The 25,193-nt window shown below is 41.1% G+C and overlaps 1 pseudogene; it reads left to right on the forward strand.

Annotated features, from left to right (window-relative positions):
* The first annotated feature begins 15,358 nt into the window (after positions 1–15,358).
* Positions 15,359–17,341, forward strand: LOC147460645 (uncharacterized; annotated as a pseudogene).
* Positions 17,342–25,193: the final 7,852 nt, after the last annotated feature.

Here is a 25,193-nt window from a genome sequence, read left to right on the forward strand (position 1 = left end):
ATAATATAATAATAATTCTTACTAAGTATCCATCAATTATTGACCATTGAAATTGTTCCCAACATGCCATGCTTGAAGCGGTCTATTAATAGATTTGGCCAATACATAGGGGCTCTATTGCAACTGATAATTAATAAAAAGGTACCATTGTCAATCCCAAGACTCATATTCTCCACATGTGGAATATGTTTAGTATAATGGTGTCAAGAAATATGACATCTATTACGTGAAAGAAGTACTTGTTTTGAAGATAATTGAAAGCTCTCAGCAACAAGAGTGACAGGGACCCTCATAAAATTTGCCTTACACTTATGGCTAAAGTGAACTCCACAAGTTCCTAGACCAAATTGATGAAGGACAACACGTGCCCAAAACGATCCGTACCATGTAGGTCTATAGTTGTAATACAAAGGTGACCACTAAAATGTGGATCATCAATTCCGTCATAGGGAAATTGAAGATGGAGAAGGAGAAATTAGAAAAAAAAACCCAATACACTAACCTCTTCTCCTTCATGTGATTGCTACCTTGTAGCAATGCACAACTAGGTCACTTGTATCAAGAAAAGGTGTACAACATTGTTGCACAACCTAAAAGAAACCTTTGGTTTTATCTTGTCCAAGAACCCTTGGTCTTAGTTTGGAAACTTGAAATCCGTCATCAAATTCCAAAAGGATACTACTAAAACTAAGACCAAGAACCCTTGGTCTTAGTTTGGAAACTTGAAATCCATCATCAGATTCCAAAAGGATACTACTAAAACTACTAGGTAGATGGGTACCATCATAGCTTACCTTGCTACATATAGTGGTTGTAGGTAGATTGGGAGAATGATCTTAGATATTACCCCTTGGTAGTTGAAAACTTTTGTCCTTGAAAGCACAAATGTGAAGGGTCACATAAGTGACCATTAACACATATGGAGTGAAGTATCACTTAAAATATCACTCCTATAGACACAAGCGGTTCTATAGATAGAGCAAGAGATCCTCTCAAGCTAGAACCTTATTCAAAGTTGGATCATTTAAATAATCATATCTTTGCATTGAGAGAAAAATTGGCAAAACCCCAAAGAAAGTAGTCATACTAGGTATTCTTTGTTTTTTAAATAAAACATGCCTTACATACATTTAAGAGATATGTTTGACTAGCAAGACTCAATGGTGAATGTGTGGGTGAAAGTCCACATAATTGCAATGGAAACAAGAGATTGCTTGCCTTGCAGCTCTATGAGAAGATTCATGTGATCACAGGAACTTGCTTGATGACAGCTAGGCCGTGCCTGTCAACTACCAAAGAAAGCAACTTCTGTAGTGTATGCACCTTATGCATAGAACCAATGATATGTATAGTTCCTATTGATGCAATCGTATGCAATGAGTACAAGCAAATATACTAACCTCAAGACTTATTGTGTAGAAAACTAAAAATTGTGGTTAACTCCTGCAACAACTTCAAGAGTCATCAATAAATTTTTTTAGAAACAAACATGATCTTACCTATTCTAAAGTGATCATACAACTCTAGTGCATGTTGATACCACCGTAATTTGAATCCATCTCGACAGTTAAGCAAATACCCGATGATTAGGTGGCAATGATACTCTTGATAAAGTATTTGATGCTGTAGTAGAAGCATAAATACTATTTGTGTGGAATTAAATCCACTATATAGGCATGCCTTAAGCGTGCTCAATTGATATGCTTAAGTGCCTAACTATCCAAAACTAGCGTTGATACAACACAATACCACATTGTATGAATAAAATATGAAGTTGTATCCCCATGATGGCAGTTCCCTTACCCTTGGGTCCTTGTTGTTGATTCCAACTTAGCAAATAAGGATTCGGCACCTTGCTCCCCTTTCAAAGCACCTCATTGTGCCAATTATGATACTTTCCAAATGTAAGGCTTAAAACTCATAAAAAATAGTACAAAATCTTGAGACTTTCCAACCTTGTTGCTCATTTGGTGCCAGCTATTACGGAATACATAAGAAAAATGCTCGCTTGAGAGTGAATTTCAATTTGATTTGGTAGTCCTTGCTTGAATCTAGCTCATAATTGAGGATTTGGATATACCTAGAACATGTCCTCGGTACCTTGTGAGCCCCTTGGCTTAACTCATGCTAGCACGGATTGGGGATGACCATGCATTTACACTTGCAAAGCTCTAAAGCGTGTATGCTAATAGCATATTGCAAAATTTGGAAGCGATTAGTCCATGTGTAGAAAGCTGAATCCTTGCTTCAGATAATGAAATTTCAAAATGAAAACTTGTTGATTTCTATGCTTGGAGCCTCTTCTTATTACATGCCATGCATGATAAAACTATCAAGGGCCAAGATCAGTGCATGTCACTTTGGTTGACATAGCTGGTGTTTAGTCATCCTTCCGTATGCAATGCTTGTAAACAATTAGCACAAAGAGCCCATGCTATTTGTTATCTAGGTAGGATATAGCTATTATGATTTGAGTTTGTAGTCATTATCAATTGCGGATTCTTTGAAAAATGTTAGCCCTTGGCCCCCTCCTACCTTGAATGGATAGCTTGTGCTTGCATGTAAACAGAGGCACATCGTCCAAGGTAAAAACATAATTACTCTTGAGTAATGATTTCAACAAAACTTAACTCTTGAAAATATCTTCGTGACTTCTTGCACTATAAACTCAGTTGGGAAGTAAGAAATCCATAGAATCATAGAAAGTGAAAAACTTATGGCCATTTTATGGTTGATATACTTGATAGGATACCAAGCATAATAGCTAGGTTTTTCTTGCCCTTACAACTTCATGTGGGCTTGTAGATGTGGCATATTGCATCGCAAGTGGAGCTATTTTTGCCTGCTTCAATTGGGTTGTGTGCAAATGAAAAAGACAAGCTATGGGATTCAATTGGACTTACTGCATGCAATTCCCTTCTCTAAGCCATGAAGAAATGGCCCCTGGCTATCCCAAGGCCAAGAAATTTGTCCTGAAACACAAGTAGTAGCACCTTGGGAACAAGCTCCTCAAACAGAAGTAGTAGCATCAAAGATATTAATTTCAATTTTGTGATGCTTACCAATCAATGGAAACGTCTATATTTTGTTGCATGTGCCCCCTTGAAAATTATGGCTTTGCATGGCCTTGTGTGGCCTCTTACTTTAGGCATGCAAGCATTGATTGAATTGTTCTTCCAAAGATTTAACAATCTTTAATATCGGCTTGACTTCCCCTCTTGATTCTTGATTGATTCTACATGTTTCTTTGCATGGCTTGGATCCTTGGACACCACAACTATTGTGCCGTGATGTGCATGGCATTGCTTATGGGCCATGCCCTCCTTTGCATATATGCATCATTGCATGGTGCTGATTAGGGCTTGCGCCTCCCATGCATGCCTTGGTAGGGGAATAGGCCCTTGCCAAGGCTATGGCCACTTAATCAATCTCTAAGGGTGGACAATTGAGAAAGCTAGAGTTGAGCTATGGCATGGGCCACTTACAGTAGTGCAAAGAGAAGCCACCCAACTCATATGGTACGGTAAAGTCTCTAGTCCAACTTGGTGAAGAAGAAAAAAATTCCCAAGAGCCCACAATGATCATCTTTGGTTCCATCTCTGCCACCTTCTACACATGCTAGCACCCACTCTCCTTATATCCAAGGGGCCCTTTCTCCACTGTTTGATGTTGCCTCAAACCTCACCATTGAATCTTTGACCAAGAAAGGGTGCATGCACCACCATGCAAAAAACTTCACAAACTCACCTTTCCCATAGTCCCTCACCTCGCTCTCATACGAGTGAAAGACCAACAGTAGCTAACACATGCCCTTCTTCTCCAAAACACTTTCCATAACCCTTGGCTTAGAGACCCCTCAATTGCATGCTTAGCCTAGGGCTTCTTCCATTGGAACTACCATTGCCCTTAGATGCCTAGATCTTTTTGACAAGACGAAAACCAAAAATCACATGCTCACACACCATGTGTCCCCCTTTCTTGAAGTCACAACATTAATGTGCTAATAATGAGTGGCAAGAAAAAATTCACTTATTTTTTTAGAAGAACTTATGGATACCAATCATGCACTACTGAAGCCACTCATTGCAAAAAAAGGACAAGAAGGGTAGTCTTCAAGCTTCTATGCTTGGACCTTGTCCTCATCAATTGACCCTATTGTTAGGAAATAAGACGTAGCTAAATAGATAATTGAGTAGATTACTTAATGGAGAGAGACAGATTTATATACACGAGATTATAGAGTAGAGAGAGAGAGAGAGAGTACACACGATATACGTGGTTCACCCAATGTGGGCTACGTCCACGGGAAAGCAGCCACTCAATGGCTTTAGTACTTCAAAACAAGAAGTAGTTTACAAAGGGATTATACCCCTAATGGAGCTCCCGCCTTGCTTCACTCTCACCACCTCACACTCACCTTGTTGCATCAACTTCACACTATGAAATGTGTGTAGAAATGACCTCCTTTTATAGGCCAAAAGGGCTGCCCTCTCTTATGAGAGACAGCCATGTGTAGCCGCCCTTGTGCGAATAAGTCCAAATCGGACCCTCCAATCCGCCCATGTGTGGCCGCCCTTGAGAAGACAAGTTCGCTTTTGAATTCGGCCACCGGCCATTGAATTCGGCCACCGGCCACCGGCCATTGACTTCCGACCACCGGCCACCGGCCATTGACTTCCGACCACTTTCCGGCTGCCGTCCGGCCATAATATTCCGGCGAAAAAGAATATTCCGGCGAAAAAAAAAGTCTCGAGGGCCTCCGCCCCCGAGGCCTTTAAAGTTGCCCCTGATTCTTGTCCGTGAAAATTTTGGTTTCCGGTGAGTGATTTTCCTTCACGCACGATGGCTTCTCCTCATAATGGGGGCCTTACAAATGTGCGATTTTACCACAGAAAATTACAAGGGTAAATCAGGCTCCATACTTAACAATCTCCCACTTGGAGACTGATCTCCAAACCAAACCGGTGACTGCTTTCCATTCTGGCTTCTTATCCTTGAATGCCGATTGAAGATGAGCAAAAGCTCAACTTCTCCTTGTTGACCACCTTTGTAAACATGTCTGCAGGATTTTCACTTGTATGCACCTTTCCTAGCTTTAGTTGTCCCTCTTCCAAAAGAGTGCGTATGAAGTGATATCTCACCTCAATTTGCTTTGTCCTTGAATGAAAGGCTGAGTTCTTCGCAAGATGGATAGCGCTTTGGCTATCACTGTACAAGACACAATTGTCTTGTTTGAATCCAAGCTCTTCTAAGAATCTGTGAAGCCACAGAATTTCTTTGCTTGCCTCCGTCATTGCTACATACTCTGCTTCCGTGGTAGAAAGTGAAACCACTTTCTGCAGCTTTGAAGCCCAGCTTACTGCTGTGCCTCCAACCGTGAACACATAGCCAGTAGTGCTCCTTCGAGTATCTTTGTCACCTGCCATATCTGCATCAGCATACCCTTCTAGAAAAATATCAGTTCCTTCAAAATACAAAGCATTTGTTGTTGTCCCTTTTAGATACCTAAGTATCCACTTCACAGCTTGCCAATGCTCTTTACCTGGGTTGTCCATGAACCTACTCACAACTCCCACTGCATGTGCAATGTCTGGCCTTGTCCAGACCATAGCATACATTAGAGAACCTACCGCTGCAGCATATGGAACTTTAGACATATAGGCTATCTCCTCTTGTGTCTTTGGACACATATCCTTCGTTAGTTTAAAATGACCAGCCAAAGGTGTAGAAACTGGTTTTGCATTTTGCATTGCAAACCTTTCTAGTACCTTCTTGATGTAATCTTCTTGAGATAGCTTTATTGTCTTCTTCGTCCTGTCCCTTGATATTTTCATACCAAGTATCCTCTTTGCAGCACCTAAATCTTTCATTGAAAAAGATTTGGACAGCTCCTCTTTTAGGTGTTTGATGTCCTGCATGTTAGCACTTGCAATCAACATGTCATCAACATACAACATTAGGATGATGAATTTCCCATCTCCCAAATTCTCTGTGTAGACGCAGTGATCCGAGTTGCATCTTGTGAATCCATGATCCAACATCCATCGATCAAACTTCAAGTACCATTGTCTTGATGCTTGCTTTAAACCATACAAGCTCTTCTTTAATCTGCAAACCATTTTCTCCTTACCTTTTATTTCATACCCCTTTGGTTGAAGCATGTAGATTTTCTCCTCTAAGTCACCGTGAGGGAATGCCGTATTTACATCCATTTGCTCGAGATTTAGATCATGAGCAGCCACAAGGCTTAAGACAAGCCTAATTGAGTTCATTTTTACAACAGGAGAAAATATTTCATTGAAGTCAATACCTTTCTTTTGAGAAAAACCTTTTACCACAAGCCTAGACTTGTACCTTTTCTTCCCACCTTCTTCTTCCTTTAGCTTGTACACCCATTTGTTTTGAAGTGCCCGCTTACCTTTAGGCAACTCAACCAACTCCCATGTTTGGTTGCGATGTAGTGAGTCCATCTCCACTTGCATGCTCTTCGTCCATTCTTCTTTGGATTCATGTTGCATAGCTTCTTCATATGATTCCGGCTCTCCAGAATCTGAGATCAAGAGATGGTTGAAGGAAGGAACAAACCTTTCTGGAGGTCTATTTGCTCTTGTAGATCTTCGGGGAATAGGTTGAGGCTCCTCATTTGGTTGACGTTGTTGCACATTGTCACCGTTTGCAGTCCTTGAGTCTTCACCGTCCTCAAGCTCCATGTACTCATCACCTGTTTCTTTTGTTTGTTTTCTTTCCAAGTAATCTTTGTACATATTTTTTTCGTTAAAAATTACATCCCTACTCCTTAAGATTTTACCATCTTCAGGATTCCATAGGCGATACCCAAAGTCTCCTTCTCCATAGCCAATGAAGAAACACTTTTTGGACTTTGCATCTAACTTTGATCTTAGGCTTCTATCTATGTGCATGAAAGCCTCACACCCAAACACTTTGAGAAATGCATAATTCACCAGTTTACCTGTCCATGCCTCTTCTGGAACTCCCCCATCCAATGCCGTTGAGGGTGACCGATTGATTAAGTACACAGACGTACTTACAGCTTCCGCCCAAAGCTCAAGCGGTAGGCCTGCATGTAGCCGCATGCTTCGTGCTCGTTCCATGATTGTCCTGTTCATCCTTTCCAAAATCCCATTTTGTTGAGGTGTCCTTGGGGTTGTCCTTTGCCTCCGAATGCCATTGCTAGCACAAAAGCTTTCAAAAGCTTGGCTGCAATATTCACCTCCATTGTCGGATCTGAGGCATTTAACCTTGGTACCTGTTTCATTCTCCACAAAGGCTTTCCACCTTTGAAATATGGAAAATACATCGGATTTATTCTTCATGACATAAACCCATGTTTTTCTAGTTGCATCGTCTATGAATGTTACATAGTACAATGAGCCACCAAGTGATGGTGTACTTGCAGGACCCCAAACATCAGAATGAACCAACTCAAGTTTTTTATTTTTTCTTTCATTTCTTGATTTTTGAAATTTTACCCTCTTTTGTTTACCATAAACACAATCTTCACAGAACTTTAAGTCCACTTCTTTCAAACCTGGTAGAAGCTTCTTTGTTTGAAGGATTTGCATTCCTTTGGCACTCATATGCCCAAGTCGGTAGTGCCACACCGCACTGTCAACTTCTGTAGTTGCTGCACAAGCTGAAGGTTGCGTGCTAACAGTACACAAGTAAAGTGTACCGACTTTTTCACCCTTGGCAACCACCAAAGATCCCTTTGAGATCTTCCACCGTTTGTTTCCGAATGCAATGTTGTGACCTTCATCATCCAATTGTCCTGTAGAGATCAAATTTTTGCGAAGAGAAGGAACATGCCTAACATCTTTAAGCTTCCATTCATTTCCGTTAGCAGTTTTGACAGAAACTGTACCTTTGCCGACAATCTCACAAGCTTCATCATCTCCCAAGTATACATACCCAAAATTACCTTTGGTGTAGTCTTGGAAATGTTGCTTGTGTGGTGTCGCATGGAATGAAGCCCCGGAATCTACTATCCAGGAATTAGACACATTGTCTAATGAGAGAATTAGAGCATCTTGCTCTACTTTACCTGCCACATTGGCCTCCGATGTTGGCTTGTTGTCTTGAGACTCTGTCTCCTTCTTCTTCTTGGACCAGCAATCCTTCTTAACATGGCCCTTCTTGCCGCAGTTCCAACATTCAAGAACTGACTTTGTGCGTGACTTGCTCCGCCTTGAGCGATCACGACCCTTTTGGTTTTTGAACCTCTCCTTAAGCCTTCCTCTTGTTTCCACTGATAGTGCAGCACTTGATGATTCTCCTGTGCTTCTCCTTCGCATTTCCTCGCTTAGGAGAACACCCACAACATCATCAAACTTAAGAGTATTTGTGCCAGAGATAGAATTACTTACAGCCATCACAAGGCTGTCCCAACTATCCGGTAGAGATGATAGTATAAGGAGAGCTCGCACTTCGTCATCGAAATTGATTTTCACTGATCGAAGTTGACTTATGTTTGTGTTAAAGTCATTTAGGTGTTCTGCAACTGAACCATTCTCTGCCATCTTTAGATTGAACAAGCGCTTCATAAGAAATACCTTATTGGATGCCGATGGTTTCTCGTAGAAGTCATCAAGTGACTTCATCAAGTCCTCCGTGGTCTTCATCTCTGAAACATTGAAGGCCACCGTTGACGCCAAGCTTAACCGGATTGTTCCCAGTGCCTTTCGATCAAGGACAATCCATGCTTCATCTGCCATTGTTGCGGGCTTCTTCGCAAGACCGCCTAGTGGCAAATAGAGGTCCTTCTGGTAGAGATAGTCTTCAATCTGCATCTTCCAATGTTGGTAGTTTTTGCCGTTGAACTTCTCAATCTTGAGCTTCCCTTCCTCCGCCATAACTCCCACTCAATTCAAGGAATCCTTTCCTTGAGATAATTTAGCTACGAGCAAACCTTGCTCTGATACCAGTTGTTAGGAAATAAGACGTAGCTAAATAGATAATTGAGTAGATTACTTAATGGAGAGAGACAGATTTATATACACGAGATTATAGAGTAGAGAGAGAGAGAGAGAGTACACACGATATACGTGGTTCACCCAATGTGGGCTACGTCCACGGGAAAGCAGCCACTCAATGGCTTTAGTACTTCAAAACAAGAAGTAGTTTACAAAGGGATTATACCCCTAATGGAGCTCCCGCCTTGCTTCACTCTCACCACCTCACACTCACCTTGTTGCATCAACTTCACACTATGAAATGTGTGTAGAAATGGCCTCCTTTTATAGGCCAAAAGGGCTGCCCTCTCTTATGAGAGACAGCCATGTGTAGCCGCCCTTGTGCGAATAAGTCCAAATCGGACCCTCCAATCCGCCCATGTGTGGCCGCCCTTGAGAAGACAAGTTCGCTTTTGAATTCGGCCACCGGCCATTGAATTCGGCCACCGGCCACCGGCCATTGACTTCCGACCACTTTCCGGCTGCCGTCCGGCCATAATATTCCGGCGAAAAAAAAAGTCTCGAGGGCCTCCGCCCCCGAGGCCTTTAAAGTTGCCCCTGATTCTTGTCCGTGAAAATTTTGGTTTCCGGTGAGTGATTTTCCTTCACGCACGATGGCTTCTCCGCATAATGGGGGCCTTACAAATGTGCGATTTTACCACAGAAAATTACAAGGGTAAATCAGGCTCCATACTTAACACCTATCAAGGTGTTCTCAGAAGAAAGATTTAATTAGCCTTAAAGAATTGCAAGATATCATGTCTTAGGTAAATATAAGGTCATTTATCCTACAATAATAAGTTCATTTATCCTACAATAATAATCAAAATGTTTAAAGAATATTACACAATCAAGTGTGAGGACACAAGTAGTCCTACAATGACGGATAAAATCTGTGTTACCCCTACTCTCTTTGATTGGTATCAGAGAAAAATGGGGAGGAAAGTGAGTGTTTCTTTTTGTATGTATGCAAGGTAGAGAATCTCTCTCTCTCTCTCTCTCTCTCTCTCTCCCTCCAGGATGAATAGAGTCCCTTAAACAAGAAGGGGGCTGAATTTTGACCTACATGAAATCCATTATGGGTGGGATTTTTGTGTTCACACCAACACACAGCAGGCTTGTTCACACCGACACACAATAGGCCATACCTGACTCATAAGCAAGGTCCATAGTCCCTTCATAAGGCAAGTTGAGTATATGAAGCTCTACATTGGTCGCAACCATGGTTATGGATATTAGTCTATATTTTGCCACACTCACAAAGTGAATGGGCACTCAAAGGGTGCTCTCAAGTCACCCCAAGGGACTTATCCCATCTCAAGGAAATTCTCAGGTGGTACAACTAAGTCTACAAAGACTTTTGGGTTGGCGAGACACTATAAGAGGAAAAGTCAAAAACCGTTGCTATTGCCGTTGATTAGCAAAGGAAAATAGAAACAAAAAAAATTGTGTGGTGGCAATAGGAGCAGCAGCAAAAGATGTGGTAGTGGTCCACCAACAACAATATACATGGCAATAGATGTGATATATATCCACGTCTATTATCATGTGTATTTCCGTTCACATTATTGCATACATTGCCACTATAGATGGCATATCAAAAATAAAAATACTCATTTGGGCCATCCAAAATTGGGTGGCCAAAATGAACATCTTTATTTTTGACCTCGTAAAACATATCAAATATCAATTGCATTTTGAAAAGTATGCACCATAGTTTAAATTACATGTCGCACCTTAACTACATAATTTGAAGCACAAAAGAACAATACTAAAATTTAATTACAAATAAAGCCAGAATTCCAAATGAATTTTAGGTACAAATGAGGGCTTGTTGTGCCATATTTATTTTAGGTACAAATGAAGGCTTGTTGTGCCATATTTGCTCTAGTAAAAGAGGACTACAAAAAAATTATCAATCTAAGTCCTTGTCTTCCTTGTCCTCATCCTCCTTATCTAGAGATACATAAGTTTGATTGCTTTGAGTTTAAAACAACGAAAATTAAAGTAAATAAATCAATAACTCAAAACAATTATTACAATATTTATTGACTATACTTATCGCTTGTAGAGATCCAATTTCATAATCAAATTTCTCACAAGAGATATGATTGTTTTCCAACAACCATCACCAAGTATCAAACTCCACATTGTGTTTCTCTCAACACTTGGCCATATCTCTAAAAGGACGGGTTAGAGTGCTATTTTCCTAAGTTAAAAATAACCAAGAGTTTTCATAAGCTAAAATATCTCCTATACAAAACTTGCACAATTAAAAATTTATCTTTCTAGGTTGCTTTGGCTCTCGAACCATAGTGCCGCTTCCTCTCTCTTTTCTTGCATGGCCCACTCCCACTCTGCATCAACCATGTTGCCACCATGATAGCTGCGCTATCACGGTGGCAACATATGGATTACCTACACTTAAGTATATGGATTACCTACACATAAGTATATACATCAAAAGTAGTATATACACCTCTATCTACATATGGATTACCTACACATAAGTATATACATCAAAAGTAGTATATACACCTCTATCTACACCGTCTCTTTTCCTCTCTCTACCTTCTCTTTCTTTCTCTCTCTCTACACCTACTCTTTATCTAATCTACACATTTGTATCTCTCTACCTAAGGTAGATAAATAGGGCTTAGAGAGAGAGGTGGATGGATAGTACTTAGAGAGATAGGTAGAGAGAGAGAGAGAGAGAGAGAGAGAGAGAGAGAGAGAGAGAGAGGTATAAATAGAAGTAGATAGAGAGGGCTTAGAGAGAGAGAGGTAGATGGAGAGAGCATAGAGAGAGACGATAAATAGAACTAGATTAAGTAGAGATTAGGCATAGGGAGAGAGATAGATGGAGAGGGCTTAGAAAGAAGCTAGATGGAGAGGGTGTAGAGAGGAAGGTACATGGAGAGGGTGTAGAAAGGGAAGGTAAATAGAAGTAGATTAGGTAGAGATTATGCATAAAGAGAGAGAGGTAGATGTATTTTCATCCATCTATCTACCTCTCTCTCTACACCTAATGTACACCTTCTCTACACACCTCTACTTCTCTACCTAATCAAGGTAGAGAGAGAGAGAATAGGTGTAGATTAGGTGTATACACACTCACCTTCTTATATACACATACTCACACATACATATATACATGCATACATATGTACACACTTACATACATGCATACATATACACACACACACACACACTCACATAGATACATAGATACATATATACATGTAACATACATTTATACACACACTCACATGCTATAAAACCTAAGTAGGGGCTAGTAGTGCCAATAGTTTAGTGGCACCTCTTTAGATATCATCACAATCTCAATCATGGTAAAATCAAGGGTACGTCATGGTAATCAATACATGAGTGGATCTCTATTGCAACACCATGATTAAAAAGGGACTATATTCAAAAGGAAGTGTTCAACTATTGGGTGGGTGCTATGCTCCCTTATTTAGTACCTACGTAAATGCACACACACACACACACACACACACACACACACACACACACACACACAACACAAGTACTTATATGCATGCATACAATCTCTATATTCTCTATCCCTCGTTGCTCTCTCTATATTCTCTATCCCTCTTTCCTCTCTATAATCTGTGTGTGTGTGTGTGTGTGTGTGTGTGTGTGTGTCCCACTTCGCTACATCTACCTAATCTTCCTCTACATCTCTCTCTATCTACCTAATCTCTACACTCTCTCTCTACCTACTCTTCCTATCTACCTAATCTTTACTCTCTCTCTAACCATCTCTCTCTCTCTCTCTCTACAACCTCTATCTTCACTCTCTAATCATCTCTCTTTACAACATCTATCTCTATCCTCTCTATAACCATCTCTCTCTACTCTAACTCTCTACATTCTCTCTCCACACACTCTCTCTATACCCTCTTTCTTGTGTTTCCTCTCTTTAATCTAACACTTTTGCAGACCATTTCAACACTCTTCCTCTCCTTTCCTCTCTCTAATTAACACTTTTCCACTCTCTATCTTTTCCAAGCTCTAATTAACTCAAGATTATCACTTTTTTTGATCCAATCTTTCTTTAAACTCTCTTCTTTCATTTTCCCCTTTTAATGTTTGATGCATTATAAGGTTTAAACTTTTATCTAATTTTTAACTCTATTTTCTCTTTCAAGCATTTTTTCACTCTAAACACTAATTGAACATCTTTCAAACATTCTCACTCTACCATCAAACTCTAACTGAACATTAAACATTAATATACACTTCTCCCGCTTTTCCTCTCTCTCTCTCTCTCACTCACTCACACACACACACACACACACACACACACACACACACACACACACACACAAACAAATTTACACTAATCACACACCAATCAATCAAGGACTGCAACAAGCAAGCAAGCCAGTACAAAAATCAAGGATTGCAAGCAAGCAAAAAAATAAGCAAGCCTCTACAACAATCATGAAAGAAATCAGTACTACTCTTTTCTAATGTGTGTGTCTCTGTGTGTGTAAAACAACAGGGTGGAGGGGGGGGGGGGGGGGGGGGGGGGGGGGGGGTATGTGTGTGTGTGTGTGTGAAAAAACTTACCTCTTTGCTTCCTTTTGGTTGAGCCTCCTTGCGGTCTCAAGATTCCTTGCTCTAGAACCTCCTTGTGGTCAAGCTCCAACAATCACTGGTTTATAGTTTTCTTCTAAAGAGGGTTTGTGTGTGTGTGTGTGTGTGTGTGTGTGTGAGAGAGAGAGAGAGAGAGAGAGAGAGGTGAGCTTTGAGAGGGAGAGAGGGGGAGAAGTTTGCTGCCACACGTGTGATGGCGAGATGAAGCTGGAGATATCAAGATGTGCTGCTAAAAACGCTCCATTTCTTGCTATGTTTCTTTTTTCAGAGCATAAAATATTATTGTGCTTGGTATTGCGGATATAATCGTGCCTCCTATTGCCCATATTATCGTTAATATTACAAAGTTTTGAATTTTATAAACGTTCGAAAAAGAATGCAAGGTTGTAGGGATATACACTATTCAACACTCACTTTAGTACTCTTTTTAAGCTTTTTAATTTTTTGTATAAATTTTAGTTCATTTTTATACTTATTAGAGAGCTTGCTCGAAACATTCATCGACCTGTTGACATTCACCAAAGCTCACCCAAATCAAAGAAAGTGAGCAGGCGAGTGCTGGCAATACTAGCAACTATGCCCATGAGGACACAACCTTCTTTGTTGAAAATAGGTATTCAAGGAAACACACACAGCTTGGAGAAGATGAAGAATCTCAAGGCACACAACAAAGATTATATTGCTTGGTGCACAATGGTGAGATAAGTTAGCCCTAGAATGATGGGCGTATATACAATGCATGGGGAAAAAACCTCCTAGTGAGGTAAAAAAATGCCTGGACGGTGCTAAGTGTGTTCACACACATAGCACACATGCCTCGACGGTGCTAAGTGTGTTCACTAAGTGTGGTAGTGATGTGTTCACACACATCACTACCACATGTATAGGGTAACATCATTGGACGTGGGAGGGAACACAAGAATGAAAAGCAACGGCAAGAGAGGGTGGCAAAGGCATGGTGCATTGTGATTGTGGCACTAGCTCTACTTTGACAGCTCCTCCACATGCCTCTCAGGAAGCGTCGTTCCCTCCTTGCTTGATGGCGCTCCCCATTGTTCTGTTATAAGTGGAGGTGGGAGGGCACGCAAGTATTAAAGACAACATCAAGAGAGAGTGAGCAAAGGCATGGCACCTAGTGATTGTGGCACTTGCTCTACCTCGATAGCTCCTCCACACGCCTCTCATGGTCACTTCAAGTTTGAGGATGAGAAAATGCTTGACATGGTTGATGAGTTTTTGGCACAAGAAGCCAACATGTGCAAAGAGGATTGTAGACCATGCACTAAACGGCCAATATCTACAGAGAAAATTTTTCTATTGAGTGCTAAAACAACAGAAGTAGGTCTACAATGGAGCTTCACATGGCACGCTAGTCACCACACTTAAATGATGGAATGATGCATGTCCCTCTTGATTCACCTGCATGGAGGCACATCAAGGCTCAATGGCTAGATTTTATGATACAACCTTGGCACTTGAGGCTTATGTTGACAAGTGACATTGTCAATCCCTTTGGCACCAAGTCTACATCATGGAGCAATTGGCTAGTGGTGATTATCAAGTACAATATTCCGCCATGGGAGATAACCAAGAAGGGAAATATTCTTATTTCTTTGCTTATGCCAAGGATGTAAAAAGTGGCAAATATTGATGTCTACCTCAAGCAACTCATCAAGGAGTTGTATGATTTATGAAAGGGAATCTTCTTTATTGATGTTTCACTTCCAAAGGAGAGGAAAGAGGCCATTGTGAGGTGTATCCTTATGTGGACTGTGCACGACTACCTTGGCCTTGGAGATATTTTTGGTATGTTCTGCTCATTCTTCTTTCTCGTTATTATGTGAAGAGTAAATATTTTTTGTAACGATTTAAGTGCAAGGTTGTTCACATTGGGCCATAATGCCTGTTCTACATGTGGGCTATCATTGGTGATGAAGCGACTAGATACCTTGCACAAGGTAACCTATCCAATAAAATCAACATTTCCTACCCCAAAATCATAGCGAATATCAAATACAAGGCTTCAACAAATGGGAAGACTCCTCTAAAGTGCACAATGGTAGATTAGGCAAGCATTTGGGAAGAGAACAACAATAGTGATCCACCCCCATCTAATTCACTAAAAGGTATGCCAAGGTACTCCATATTTTTAAGGATTCCATATTGGAAGGACTTAAAAATTAAACACCTCTTGGATCCCATGCAAATACTCGAGAGTGTTTCACACACCCTTTGGGACCACATTACAGACAAACGAGACTCATTGGGGGTGAGGGAGGATTTGAGGGCCTTGAAACATCCCCCCACATCCGCCACTCCATGTCGAGGCTCAAATGGAGAGATTGTGATTCCTAAAGCCACGGGATTTTAACCAAAGATGAGTTTGACCAAGTGAAGGGTTCCATTGCCTCTATTTGCATAACGATAAAATACATGAGATCACTAAAGGCAGCTTTCATAGAGGCAAAGAAAGGTGGAAACATTCAATTGTATGGGTTGAAGTCTCACAATTGGCACAAGATGTTATAGGTAATTTTTCAAATTTTATGTTGTCCCTCATTTAGTTTAGATCTTCAATTTTGTGTATGATTAAAATAATAGCTTGTCTTAATCTTTTGACATAGTAGTTCATTTTTCCCATGAGTATGTGCACATGCAAAGACAAGAAAGTGAGGGAAGTTATCTTCAAACTCAATGAGCTAGTAAGGTACATCATATCCCTATTCCACTAAACTATTTTATATACACTAAATCCTCAACGTACACTTAGTGTGCTCTTTTGTATTATCTTGCAGATTTGTAAGCTCCAAAGAAATTGAAATAGATGCCATCTCTGCTACTCAAACGATTGCCATGGAAATAGTGTGCCCCATTGAGGATGCATTTTCTCGATCAATTCTTGTTAGTCAAGTCCACCACATGGTTCATGTGGTTGAGGAGATAGTTATATGTGGAGTAGTGCATGCATGATGGGTGTTCTTTCTACATAGAATTTTCAAAACTCTCAAAGATTTTGTGTGTCTACAAGCCCAACTAAAGGCATGCATGACTGAAGGATAGATTGTGCGAGATGCATTTGTATATATTTCAGAGTATTTGACTTCTATTGATCCCTCTATGCCTCACATTTGGTCAAATGAGGAGGATGCAAGATAAATTTACACTTGCCATGTGGAAAAGAAAAATTAATTAACATGGGCATGGATCTATGTCAAGTGGTCAACAATTTTTGCATCCTCAATGCAAAGGTTATGACCAAGTGGGTGGACTTGTAGACAATGGCAAAGGCAATACATTTGGAAGAGAGGAAATCAAGCTCATGGAGGTAGGAGGGCACCCTTGATTCTTCAATACCTTACATGTTTTTTAGATCTCATTAATTTTTAGTAGATTCATGAGAGAATGACCAAAGCAAAGACACAGCAAAGACACGCAAAGAGAACATCACCAACAAAGAATGAGAGTATGCACAAGGTTGCTTGCCAAAAGTAGAGTACTCATATGCTTAAACCATATTGAAGTTTTTACTTGATTTTATCTTTGTAAATGATTGTATATTTTTTTCTATTCTATAATGTCTTTCCTTTATCTCTATGTGGTCAAAGAGTTGACACTTTCACACACGTCACATTGATGAGCATCAAACCACCATGGATTGTGGCATCATGGGAAACTTTGACACAGATAATGATAAGGTCAAGTATCGTGGGACCATTGTTGATACCTTCATCGTTGAGTGCAAGTGATTTATAAATGTTTCTAGACAATATGAGAATGGAATCTACATGGTGGAATCCAAGGTACATCACATAGGGAGATATGACAACTTAGCTATGCCACACAATTGTGAGAAGGTGAGTGATTACCAAAAACACCTTTATTTTTTTTTTGTACCATAATACCAATGTGACTCACTTTGAAATTTTGTTTTATAGGTCATATATATCCCATCAATCCATAAACCAAAATTTTGGTTGTAATATCAATGTTGAGAGTCCGCACTGCATCACTTACATCATATCCAATGCCACAATAGTGAAAACGATCAATGTAGCACATAAGCTCAATATTTTGCATGTCGCATTCTGGCCTTTAAATGCTTGTGTGCACTCATATATATGCCATGCAACACAAGCATCGAGTTCCAATAATACCTCAAGGAAGAACCATTTTTGCCTCTAATGAAGTGGAGATCTTTGATCCTCTCCCACCTATTACTTTGGACGAGGAGGAGACCAAGAGTAGAGAGATCAATGAATCAAGTCCCATCACCAATCTTAGCAAGGAGGATGATTTTCATGATGATGATGATGAGATGGAAGATGATGAAGCCAACACATCTACAAATGACAATTCATTTATTGTCTTTGTTGATTTAAAATCCATGAGTTTAGATCTAGATGATACCACTTGTAGAGATATTTTTGAAGATGATTTGTAAACATTTTGTACATTTTATTCTATAATAATTTTTTGCCGAGTCACCTCTCTCTCTCTCTCTCTCTCTCTCTCTCTAATTTTATCAAGCATGCTAATTTATGTCAATCAAATGTATGTGATTAATTCAACGATCAAATATCTATCATTTTTTTGTCCAGCTTTTAATGAAAATTATCAAATGCTCTATAATTTTTTTGTAAAATGGAATTAAGTACTCAAATTTGAATAATCTTACTCCAAAGCACACGTATGCTAATCTATGTTAATCATATGCATGTGATTAATTTGATGATCAAATGTTTTCTATTTCTTTGTTCACTTTTAATGAAAAATATCACGCTCTATATATTTTTTTTGTAAAAAAGAAAGTACCTAGATTTGATTTTTATTTTGTAAAATTGAAAGAAGTATCCAAATTTGATTTTTTTGCCTCCAAGTCGTTGTGTAATAATAGCAAAGGTAATAAAAGTGGCAAAATGTGCAGTAATAAGAGCAACAATAGGCACGATAATACACATGATAATGTTTAATTTACAAAAACACTCCTTCCATCACTCTCTCTCCTTTTTGGCCACTCCATTTTCCACTATCTCACTATAAAACACGGTAAATGTCCACAATAAACTTTGAGAAATTTTTATAGTGAAGGGAATTTTGACCAAGATGATTTTTCATTCTAGATGATAAAGATTTGCAAAAGGTAGCATACATCAAAGAATTTAGAGTTGTCATTAATGGTTCTTGGAGGGTTAGGGATGTAGTAAGGTGAAACATCGGGATAAAACACGTATTGTTGCACCCTTATAAGTTCAAAATTTTGCTTAGCCTTTGTGTTAACCCTCACGGCTCACGGACACCCTATCACCTACGACGGACGTTCTAACCTACGGCGGACATTGTATTATTTATTTGGTAGATTCAGGTACCGGGCTTGTCGGTCCAATAGGAAAAGGGTAAGAGTGATCCCCGATGAGAGGCGCACTCTAACTGGAACATTCAAGGGATTAGTTGGCTAAGCATGGGCGCCCAAGTGTGAATGGGGTGAGCTCATATAAAAGTCAACTAAACCTAAAATTCACTCATTCTCTCATTTGTGCAATAGAAGAGTGCTCTTGCTCCATCTCCATCTTCTTCTTCTTCATCTCTTTGTGTGTGTGTGTATGCGTGTGTGTGTGTGTGTGTGTGTGTGTGTGTGAGAGAGAGAGAGAGAGAGAGAGAGAGAGAGAGAGAGAGAGAGAGAGAGAGAGAGAGAGAGAGCATTGCGACAACGGCACGGCGGTGGCAAAGTGGTTGAGCACGGCGAAGCGGCGGCTCCTTCTTCTTCGCGGTGAGGAATCCTCCACGAAGCAAGCGTAGAGCGGTGAGTGACACCATCGCCTTCTTTGAGCTTACTAGTTTAGGCTTGTTGTGTGCTTGGAGCCATTTGTGGATCGCACACGGTGTATCGGCAAGTTCCTTGCATTGACACGTGTGACATACGCGCACATTTTTGGCACCGCTGCTGGGGAATGCCGTGCATTAAGCTCGAGTAGCACTCTGTGCTTCTCCGTGGTGCAATTTCAAGTATAGGAAAGGTAGGGAAGGAGTGTGTGTGTGTGTGTTGAGAAGAGAGATTTAGTGTTATACTGTGTTTTTTTAAAAATTAATGGAGTTTTCAAAGGTACTTTGTTTATTCTCTGTGTATTAAGGTAGTTAGTTTTCTTTGTTACACTACAACACTAAATGAAGATATCGACGCGCCTATATCGACGGCCATGCCTTTCCACGCGTATATCGATGACATTAGCGAGCGTCGCTATACGTGTTGCTATACGCGTCGCAATGTGTGTCCATATACGCGTGGAAAGGATTTATTTGCCACGCGTATAGCGACGCGTATATCGACGCCAAAAAAATTGGGGGAAAAAAGGGAAACCCGCGCGCATGGGCCATTTTTGCCTGCTCGGGTCTCGACCGAAACCTGCTGCGCAGGTATTATGTCCATCTCCACCCTCCCCAACCCCTCTCTCTTGCTCTCTCTCTCTCTCTCTCTCTACCTCTACATCGTGTGTGTGTGTGTGTGTAGGAAAGAGAGAGAGAGAGAGGTGTGTGTAGGAAATAGAGAGAGAGAGAGAGAGAGCGGTGTGTGTGTGTGTAGGAGAGAGAGAGAGAGAGAGAGAGAGAGAGAGAGAGAGAGAGAGAGAGAGAGAGAAATGTGTGTGTGTGTGTGTAGGAAAGAGAGAGAGAGAGAGAGAGAGAGAGAGAGAGAGAGAGAGAGAGAGAGAGAGAGAGAGAGAGAGAGAGAGAGAGAAATGTGTGTGTGTGTGTAGGAAAGAGAGCGAGAGAGAGAAATGTGTGTTTGTGTAGGTAATCAAAGAGAGAGAGAGAGAGAGAGAGAGAGAGAGAGAGAGAGAGAGAGAGAGAATTAATGTATGCTTAGGAAATTAAAACTAAAGAAAAAAAAATTAAAGAGAGAAATGAAATGAAATGTTATATTAACGTCTTCGAAAGGCCAAAGTGACCTATGAGACATGAGATAAGAAAGTTACAATGTGATGGATCTGATACAAAGTCAGAGTAAGAAGATGACAATATAAAATATTATGGAATCCTAAACTGCTGGGTGTGGACAAAATGGCTAAATGAGCTAGTTGGGATAGGTAGATCTCCTCCATGGTCAGTACTCTGACCGGACGTTGTGCATGTCGAGCCAAAGTGACCTAGCTAGATCCTCTGATGCAGCCTCTGTCGATGTTGTGTAGTCCTCCGCAGTCGTGGGCGTCTAGATCTCCCTAGATCAGTTGCTCGTTCGATCATTAGAGAGATAGGGAAGTAGAGAGCGAGAGAGAGAGAGAGAGAGAGGTAAGTAGAGAGAGAGAGAGAGAGAGAGAGAGAGAGAGAGAGAGAGAGAGAGAGAGAGAGAGAGAGAGAGAGAGAGAGAGAGAGAGAGAGAGAGAGAGAGATAGGAAACAGAGAGATAGAGAAAGAGAGTTATATATATATATATATATATATATATAGAGAGAGAGAGAGAGAGAGAGAGAGAGAGAGACAGAGAGAGAGAGAGATAGGGAAGTGGAGCTCCAGGAGTTATGGCAGAGAAATAGGAAAATAGAGAAATAGAGAGAGATAGGAAAATAGAGAAAGAGATATAGCGAGAGCGAGATCGAGAGAGAGAGAGAAAGAGAGATAGCGAGAGCGAGATCGAGAGAGAAAGAGAGATAGCGAGAGAGAGATCGAGAGAGAAAGAACGAGAGATAGGGTACGTAGACAGAGAAGAAACTATGGAACTAAAAGAGGCAAAGGGGTTTTGCCTGCTACATGCATTGCCATGTACACCTGGGAGTGCACGTATGTGTCTACCCATATAGGATTTGACCAATAAAGACGAGATTTGGACCCGGTGGTCCTGATCTCCGTACACCTCTGGACCGAGGTGTACGGAGATTGGGCAAGACTAGAGAATGCGAGGTAGTTTACATTGTGAGGAGTATATATATATATATATATTAAAACAACACTCATAATCATTGTAGATGGCAACGTCATCAACTAACATGGAGGAAAAGATTGCATGCTCGTGCACGCTCTGCAAGTATCAAATCCTGCGCAAGCGTAGGATATGTAATGAGCATGTGCACAAGTACGGAGAGTTTGCTAGAGAAATCGTACAGAATCTGCGATACGACTTCTACGGAACGGGCATTGATTTCCGCGACATAGCACCTACATCTGAGAGAGAGAAAAAAAAGATTATGCGTGAAGGTCCGACCAATATAGAGCCACAGATGGAAGCAGAAAAGGGCTTACAGATAGAAGACGACGGCAGGGAGGAGATGCTGGATGCCTTCTTCCAGACAAGCGAGGAGAACGCGAACAAAGCAGCACCAGAAGCCGTGCGCCTATCTCCTGAAGACATGTTGAGAAAGTTGGCACGTCAACCAATCTATGAAGGCGCCAAAATATCTGTGCTAAGTACTTGTCTGACGTTTTTGAATCTTCAGTTAGTGTACAGGTGGTCAGATGTAAGCGTCACTTCTTTGTTTAGGTACATAATTTACAAAAGATATTTTTTGATTGCAACGGTGATGTGCTCGGAGAGATTTAATTTTAATTTAATGTGGCTTAAACAGGTTATTGTGGGAGCAACTTCTCCCGGCTGGCAATGAAATGCCCCCCTCCAGGCCATACGCAAAGCAACTTCTAACCTCAGTTGGCTTGGACTACAACAAGATTCATGCATGTCCAAATGATTGCATTCTTTTCCACAATGAATTCGCAGATTGTCTGTCGTGTCCTAAGTGCGGAGCAATGCGCTACAAACAAGATGCAGTTGGCGAGACAGTGCCAGCTAAAGTGTTGCAGCATTTCCCTATTATTCCTAGGATAAACAACATGTTTCGTTGTGGTTCCATTGCAAAGTTGATGCGGTGGCATTCTACGAATAGATCCACTAACGCAACATTTAGGGTACCCGCTGATTCAAAGGCTTGGAGGCACATTGAAGATACCTGGCCACATTTTAAGAGTGAACCATGTAATTTGCGTTTGGGCATGGCAATGGATGGAGTCAATTCATTTGGCTTGAGAAGCTCGTCATGGAGCACTTGGCCTGTGTGCCTTATCAATTACAACCTCCCGCTGTGGCTTGCTATCAAGAAGGGTCATTTGATTTTAAGCTTGATTGTACCTGGTAAGTTCAAAGCAAAAAACATGGATGTTTATCTAGCTCCACTAGTTGACGAGCTCCAGGAGTTATGGCATGGGATCGACAAAGCAGATGCGGTTGAACCAGTAGGACAACAGCATGCAAGGATCCATGGACTTCTTATGTGGACTATGCATGATTGGACAGGATACGGAGAAGCTTCTGGTAATGGTTATTGATTTACAAAATTCTTGCTATTCGCAAGCCCTTTGCCTTGGCCTGATTCATGCTTTGATATATGCAGGACTAACAACTTCGGGATAAAATGCATGTCCAATTTGCGGGCAGTCTTTGGATGTGTGCTATTCTACCTCTCTTCAAAAGACAATTTATCAAGGCCACCACCGTTATCTTCCAGATGGCCATCACTTGCGAGAAGGCCAGCTTGGTTGCGTCGAATGTCGTCCTATGCATGTACAAGAGTGGCGTCGTCGATGGGAGCAACATGAGGGGCAACCTGTTCCAAGAATGAAATGTTTGTCCATTCTCCATACGTTGCCGTACTGGGGTGATCTACTAATTAACCATTTGCTGGATCCAATGCATATATTCAAGAATGTGGGAGAGCTCCTCTGGAAGACAATCATGGGAATGAAAGACAATCGAGCTTCATGAGATGATTTGCATTCGGTTGGAAAGATGCCAGAGCTGTGGCCTTTCACCAATGCAGCTGGTGAAACAAAAATTCCAAGAACGCCATGGGTATTGCTAAAAAACGAAGAGCGACAAGTGAAAAGGGTGATTTCAGAGTTCAGGACGCCAACAGGATATATGCGATGTCTCAAGACAGCATTCACCCGTGATGATCAACTGTCACGGTTGAAATCGCACAACTGGCATAAGTTCTTGCAATTCATTCTTCCAATTGCGATCAAGGGGTGTTTAACGGAGGAAGTGCGGACCTGCATATACAGATTTCAGAGCTAGTGCAGTGGATCTCTTCCAAGGAGATATGGGAGGAATCTATTGCAGTCGCAAGGGCTAACTCCATTGAGACAGTTTGCATGATCGTCAGGTGGAGGTGGTGGTTGCTGTGGAGGAGAGTCCACAGATGCTTCGACCCCTCCTCGTTCACGACCCCTGTCTTACCCATGCACACCTCTCGACACACCTCTTGGCACACCTCGGACACCTTGAGGGGCACACGATCCTAGTGCCTCCAAGCTCTATAATGTACGGGGAGATGGTTCTGTTGACATGGATAGAGTCGGGACTAAGATGCGACAGTGGATTCGCTAGCTCGTGAAGCTGCAGTTTTCGACTATCATTCTGACGTCTTGGGATCAGCAAGAAAAGGAAAAAGTCGCTTACATAGTGGAGACCATCCTGAGAGAGTACCAGCCTGCTCCGGGTTCTTCCTTTGTTTTGGCGCGGTGGATCAAGGGTGTTGCACGGGACACCATCAAACATCGACGAGATGCAGCTCGGAAGGCTTTCAGGATCGGCTCGTCGAAGCCTTCGGGCATCCCACACGAGGCGTGGCTGCAGATCAGCGAGGATGAGCGGACAGCGGCCACGCGGTTCAGACAGCAGCGTGAGGCCGCGTAGGTACGACAGATGACTAGGGGGACATCTCATCTTGGCAGCGGAGGCTTCGACACCTTTCGCTATGAGTTTGTGAGTTTCTAATCCAATCTTAACTATGGCGTTTTTTAAAACGCGATGAATCATGTATTCTCATTACTTTGATTTTTGTATAAACGTAGAATCTTGCGATGCATCGAGCTCCATCACGCGAGGAGGAGTCAGATGGATATCGCAGAGGTATCTATGAAGTACTGAATGATCTTGAAGCTTCAGGAGAGCCTGTAGATTGGGAGGCCTTACAGTCTCGCTGATCGCTTGAGGTGAGACGTTAATATGTGTGAGTTGATTTAATTAAGTCAGTATATGTGAAGTAATATCAATACTAATTTTGTGAGTTGTCCTATGTGCAGGTTGCGATGCCTAGTCATTAGTGGACCAAATTTCATCTATATGCTTTGTGAGACACAGACACGCTTCTGTGTCTCTTTTTTGTACAAACAGCTAGTGTTCAGACAGTTATTGTTTCCCTTATGGTTATGATTATTGTCATTGTCATTGTATAGACTGTTATTGTTTCTCTTTCTGGTTATGCTTATGGTTATTGTTAATTTGTTTATGGTTATGGTTATCTGCATTATGGTTTTGATAAAAGTGGTTATAGCCGGTTATGGTTTTAAGTTATGCTTATGATTTTAAGTTATGGTTATGGTTCGTTATGGTTATGCTTTTAAGTTATGGTTATGCTTTTAAGTTATGGCTATGCTTTTCAGTTGGTTCGGTTGTCTTTCATTGGCCTTAAACATCATGTGAGATCCTACATGGATAGCATGTAGGAGGCGTATACATGATATGGTTTTTTTTTGAAAAGTTTATGTAAAAACAAAGGGAACTCTGCCGAAATTTTTGCGCGTGGGAGCATGGTTGATATTTTGGTGCTGCTCGCT

The sequence above is a fragment of the Adiantum capillus-veneris genome, chromosome 3 (genome assembly GCF_014529385.1).
Source record: "Adiantum capillus-veneris isolate H3 chromosome 3, ASM1452938v2, whole genome shotgun sequence".
NCBI lineage: Eukaryota > Viridiplantae > Streptophyta > Polypodiopsida > Polypodiales > Pteridaceae > Adiantum > Adiantum capillus-veneris.